Raw genomic sequence first — 6,000 nt, 5'->3', positions numbered from 1 at the left:
TACTTACTGCCTTATTCAGTGGGTTTGGTGTGTGTGTGTGTGTGGTATGTATGTTGTGTGTGTGTGTGTGTGTGTGTGTGTGTGTGTGGTGTGTGTGTGTGTGTGTTGTGTGTGTGTGTGTGTGTGGTGTGTGTGTGTGTGTGTGTGGGTGTGTGTTGTGTGTGTGTGTGTGTGTGTGGGTGTGTGTGTGTGTGTGTGTGTGTGTGTGTGTGCCTGCGTGTCTGTGCTTACGTTAAAATCCATATGCCTTTAGAACTTCAGAGGATTAAAAACTCATAATTGTTGTTATCCGATTATCAACTTAATGTCAGATGGCCTAATCACGACGACACAAATAACACACATTAAACTAGCCCATTCTATGACGTTGCCATCTTCCCACCATATTGAAAAGTTGCGATTAGAAGTGTGTGTCCCAATGGCACCATATTCCCTGCACTACTTTTTGACCAGAGCCCTATGGGCCTAAATAGGAATACAGTGTAATTTGGGGAGGCAGCTGAAGTGTTGAGGGAGCGGTGATAAGCAGCCCTTATCCGGTTTAAAGACGCCACCTGGTAATCCCGCTGAGGGGAAGCTGCAGCTTTTAAGAGACTTATCTGGATTAGGCTAGTCCTTCCAAATTAAACCAAAAGTAAGCTTTCTAGCGTTGCCATGAAAGCTCTGCTTTGCCTTGTTTGGCGTTGGCCACCAGCACCAACCAACCAGAACAAGGAGATCAGAAAAGGGTTAGGGTATTATTAAGAATATTAAGATAATAGAATTATGTTGCTCTGTTGTCTGTTGCTGGTCCCGGCCACCCAGGTACTAGCAGGATCGGCCAAGCTGTATCCCTCACCCCCACCCTACCCCTCCTCCTCCCTCCTCCTCCTCCTCCACTCCTCTCCCAGAACTGCCTTTCCAACACCCATTGTTCTATTTTCTCTCTTATCTTGCCACCAGGCTTGCGCCTCTCAGCAGCCAGACAGCTCTCATTCGCCAGCAGCCGTGGCGAGGCTTCTGCTGCCTGACTATCCCCCAGTGGACTTTTGCTGCTTCCCAGGCAAACAAGGCCAAATCTGGGGGCTTAGTGGATGGAGGGGGGAATAATCATTACTAAGAGCACAACAGATGAAAAGTCAGAGTGCCACTCCCCATTTCTAATCTAACTTCCCCAGTACTGTATTTGGCCTGGCTTAGCTGTGGTACACACAAAGGAAAAGTAGACACACACACACAGGAGAGGCATTGTTTATTATAGAAGAAGAAGAAGCAGAAGAAGGAGGAAAAAGAAGAACAAGAAGAAGAACAAGGCATCTGAACACCACTGAAACTAGAATCTGAGTTTTTACGAGGATGTGATTTCTATACTCGAGGGAACATTGCTACAGGTGTAGGATCTTAATGTGTCTCTTTTGTCAGATCAAAATAATCCTGCAGTAACAGGATTTGAACGTTAAGTCCATAATGTTGCTTGATCGGGGTTTAGGCTATTACTGGCAAAAAAAGTAGGCTACATGAAAAGTGGCCCCAAGGAAATATAAACATAGTACAATAATGGTGCTATAGTTATAGTTGTTTTCTGACTGGTTAATGGTGCTATAGTTATAGTTGTTTTCTGACTGGTTAATGGTGCTATAGTTATAGTTGGTTTCTGACTGGTTAATGATGGTATATTTATGAATTCACAATCATAGCTATTATCACCATTACTTGTTTACTGCTTCCATGCCCAACCAAGAGTATATAGACCTATTTAATATATAAACAAGAGGCAGACGTTCTTGTCTTTCCTCCGCCTCCCAGGAAACGAGATATGAGCATAAACAAGAAACAAGATGCCTATCCCCCGTCTCTCCTCTCTCTCTCAGAAGCCTAATCCAAGCAAAACAAATCAGAGAGAAACAGGCCCACCTGAATCGCTTTCAGGGAAAACCAGAAAAAAAAATGCAAAACAGCCTTTGAAAAAAAAATACAATACAAAACACCGAGGCTCTAAAGCGCAAATCCGTATACATATAACTTCAGCATTTCTCCTCCTAAACGTTGTAGTCATCTGCTCTGTGTTTGGCTTTTTAATGTAGTATTATATAGTACAATGTAGAATTATATAGTATAATTTAGTATTATATAGTATAACGTAGTATTATATAATAGAATGTAGTATTATATAGTATAATGTAGTATCCCAGACCCTCCCAGTCAATGGACTACTGCTATTCTCTCTAGTTTCTTTAGGGCCAGCAGAATAGAGGAATCCCTAATGGGGCCTTCCAAACAGAAAACGCTAGAGGCATTGTGACACATTGTGACACATTAGGGGTCCCACCATCTCTTTAGACAGGGGACAAAGGGAGGGAAGGGGAGGAGAAAGAAAGGGGGAACAAAGGAGAGGGATGAGGGTAGTGGTATGGGCAAGGGGAAGATGAGAGAAATAAAGATGGAGACAGAGACATTGGTGACATAGGGTGGGGAGAAAAGAGAGGGATGAGGGTAGAAGGGGAAAGGGGAGGAGAGAAAAGAGAGGGTAGGGGCAGGGGCAGGGAAAGAAAAAGAAAAAGAGAGATGAGAACCAAAGACAGAGAGAGAAAGAGGCAATGGTGACTTGGAATGCTTGGGGTAAAGAGATGCATGGGGGGGTTAGCTCTGAAAGGCCTGTGAGTCCTATGGCCGGTCATAGCCCATTAGGCCTGCGCGGGGAGAGTGCTACAGCTCATTACATGCTCTGACTCCTGTTTTGGGGATGAACAATGCACAATTACTCCGCCCTGCTGTTTCCACAGCCTACCACTGTCTGCCTCTGAGGCTACTGTTGCTGTGGCTATAGCCTGCCAACAGGCTACTGTTGCTGTGTCTATAGCCTGCCAACAGGTTTCTATGTTCATTAAACTACCCCTATAGCTACTAGCTATGCTAATGCTACATTTTTGATAATACTAAGTCTATGAAGAACAAATGTAAATCTGTTTCTATGAAATGAGGGGAGGTATGGTATACCATTAAGATAGATATGATAATAATACACCAAGGTAATGTGCTGTTTGTTTTTTTATCATGTGGTTTTTAATGCAATTGTGTTTTTCTGGGTCAGCTCGCTCTAATAGATATCAAAGTCAGACATTAAAGTAAGACAACATGTGATGAGGAAATGAAGTGCCTAATTCATTTATCTTCAATTGACTTAGGGTCATTCAGGGTCAAAACCCAAAACAGGAATGTGCCGAAATGGAAATGGACATGGACAGCCAAACGCCATCTATCTTTTATTAGATTCAGATTCAATGACATTAATAGGCGACCAGTCATGCCTAAGGTGCATGACTATAATATAGTGACGCATATTTTCTTATTTCCTAGTACTGCCGGGGATAACAAGACAATGGGTCCATTTCACCCACCAGCAAATTGGTTCATGTCTCTATCCCTTTCCCCCCCTCATTCTTTCTCTCCTGTACCATCCAACAATTACACATGCAGAAGTTGACATTTAATCGGATGGTGGAGAAATGCTAACTAACTAACATCCTCCCTACCTCCTCTTTGTTTTAAGGAGGCAAAGCAGGACACTTGGAAAGGTCATTCTCTCCTAGTTGTCTGAGTTGGATGCCTGGAAAAATTGTATTTTGCTTCACAATGAGCATTGTTGTGTTCTCACCACGGCCCTCCCCCATCGCTCAATCACTCTAACTACCACACAGTATCACCACTTCAAGCTGAGGTCGTGAGAAACCTTGTCAGCCAGAGCGGTGGGAAGTCTGGTGGTGTAACTAGCAATTCAGCTGAGAGTGTGGGAGCCCAAAAGAAGAGCTAGCTATTCATACATTTTAATTAATACCTTTCCATTTGCATTTTGGACTGAATACATTTTTGTGCACTCGAATAATGGTGGTTATTATAAAGTCATAATTAATTACTTTTTCCACGATGGGAATGGTTAGGTTTTGTTGCTCCTCACACTTTGGAAGATAATTTACATAGATTTCCCCAAAGAGAACTCAAAGCCTGTAAGTCCCTTGTCAGTCTTATCGCTAACAGGGACAAACATATTGGAGGGGTGTCTACTTCCCCAAATCCGAAACCAAGGCTGCATTCCAAACAAAACACCCATTCCTCAATGTTCCTCAGCCTGCACTATGAGTGACAGACTTAGCTATCCAGCACTTTTGCTGGCACAAAAACTCTGAGTCTAGGCCACTGTATAAAGGTCAATAGCCTTTCCTCCTTAACCCACGGCAATAACAAGTTGTCTAGCTTGTGTTGAGGAATGTAGGCCGACCTTTCCCACCCCATTAATTGAACTGCGGGAGTTTAAAAAAAGGTAGGAGACAAATCTGTATTAATGAGAGATGAGGCTAGGAGAGACAAAAATATTTTTTTCCTTCGATACCAAATGCTCTTCTCTGAGACCAGTCGTCTTTTATTGGGTATGCTTTTGCAACCAACCGCCACCTTCATTTGAATCGTTTTTTACCGAAGACGGTAGGAAATCTAACACATGAAATGTGTATGATATGAAAAAAATGTGTTATGTTTCTTGCAACCCTCAGTGCTGGTGTCCAAAAGCTTCTCTTAAAAATGAGATGGGAAGTAAAGCCAGCAGTAGACTGGATTTCTCTCACACCGACAGAGCGCCGTAGGAGATGCTTAAGACCCCCAAAAATATTCTACACTTAAAATCTTACCCAAGATTAAGATGAGATTAAGATACATCCATGCTGATAGGAACAGAAATATGTCTACAGTATTTAAGACATTATGAATTTGAGCGGAGCGGTCATTTTTTCTAACCATGTACCTCTAACTGCCAACATCACCAACACTGGATGCAGTAGGTCTACTTATCCTGACAAAACACGCTCAGAGATATAGGTAAACAACATAGAATAGTAGATTTTAAAAATGCTGGAGGTATAGGCCTATCTACTAGAGACCAGAGATTGCAGCGAATCGCAAACCGAATATGGCATATTTGTGTCACAGGCTTTAATTTGAAAAATAAAAACAGTGGCTGCAGGAAACTCATTTAAATGGGTAATTACGTCCGAGACTCGGCGTCGCTAGCAGGGCTTAACAAGGTGCGCAATGATGTCCCCCCTTCCCCGGCAATAAACATCATCCCTCTCTTTCCCTTTCCCCTCTCTCTCTCTGTCCATTTCACTCACTCCATTTATTTTTGGTGGTTTCGTTCTTGCCTTCTTCCCTCATGTATGTCTCTACTACCTTCAGTCCAGGCCCAAACTCATACCTTCAGTCCAGGCCCAAAGTCATAGCTTCAGTCCAGGCCCAAACTCATAGCTTTATCAGGCCAAAACTCATGACTTCCAGTCCAGGCCCAAAGTCATAGCTTCGTCCAGGCCCAAACTCATACTTCAGTCCAGGCCCAAAGTCATAGCTTCAGTTCCAGGCCCAAACTCATACCTTCAAGTCCATGGCCCAACTCATACCTTCAGTCCAGGCCAAAGTCATCAGCTTAGTCCAGGCCAAAGTCATCCTTCAGTCCAGGCCCAAAGTCATAGCTTCAGTCAGGCCAAACTCATACTTCAGTCCAGGCCCAAAGTCATAGCTTCATCCAGGCCAAACTCATAGCTTCAGTCAGGCCCAAACTCATACCTTCAGTCCAGGCCCAAATCATAGTTTCAGTCCAGGCCCAAACTCATACCTTCAGTCCAGGCCCAAAGTCATAGCTTCAGTCCAGGCCCAAACTCATACCTTCAGTCCAGGCCCAGTCCATAGCTTCAGTCGCGCAGGCCAAAGTCATAGCTTCAGTCCAGGCCCAAAGTCATATCCTTCAGTCCAGGCCCAAGTCATAGTTCAGTCCAGGCCAAACTCATACCTTCGGTCCAGGCCCAAAGTCATAGCTTCAGTCCAGGCAAAGTCATCAGCTTCAGTCCAGCCCAAAGTCCATAGCTTCAGTCCAGGCCAATATAGTCACCCAAATATACCTTCAGTTTCCAGGCCCCAAACTCATACCTTCGGTCCAGGCCTAAAGTCATAGCTTCAGTCCAGGCCCAAACTCATACC

At 43.9% G+C, this 6,000-nt stretch overlaps 1 protein-coding gene across 6 annotated transcripts in view; it reads right to left on the bottom strand.

Moving 5' to 3' along the window:
• Positions 1-6,000, bottom strand: part of pcdh19 (protocadherin 19) — a 108,512-nt gene that overhangs the window by 81,235 nt on the left and 21,277 nt on the right. The gene's annotated exons all lie outside the window — the stretch shown is intronic.

The sequence above is a fragment of the Salvelinus sp. IW2-2015 genome, linkage group LG6.2 (assembly GCF_002910315.2).
Source record: "Salvelinus sp. IW2-2015 linkage group LG6.2, ASM291031v2, whole genome shotgun sequence".
Taxonomy (NCBI): domain Eukaryota; kingdom Metazoa; phylum Chordata; class Actinopteri; order Salmoniformes; family Salmonidae; genus Salvelinus; species Salvelinus sp. IW2-2015.
Note: the sequence above shows the minus strand (reverse complement) of the source record. Positions and strands in the feature narration are given on the sequence as shown.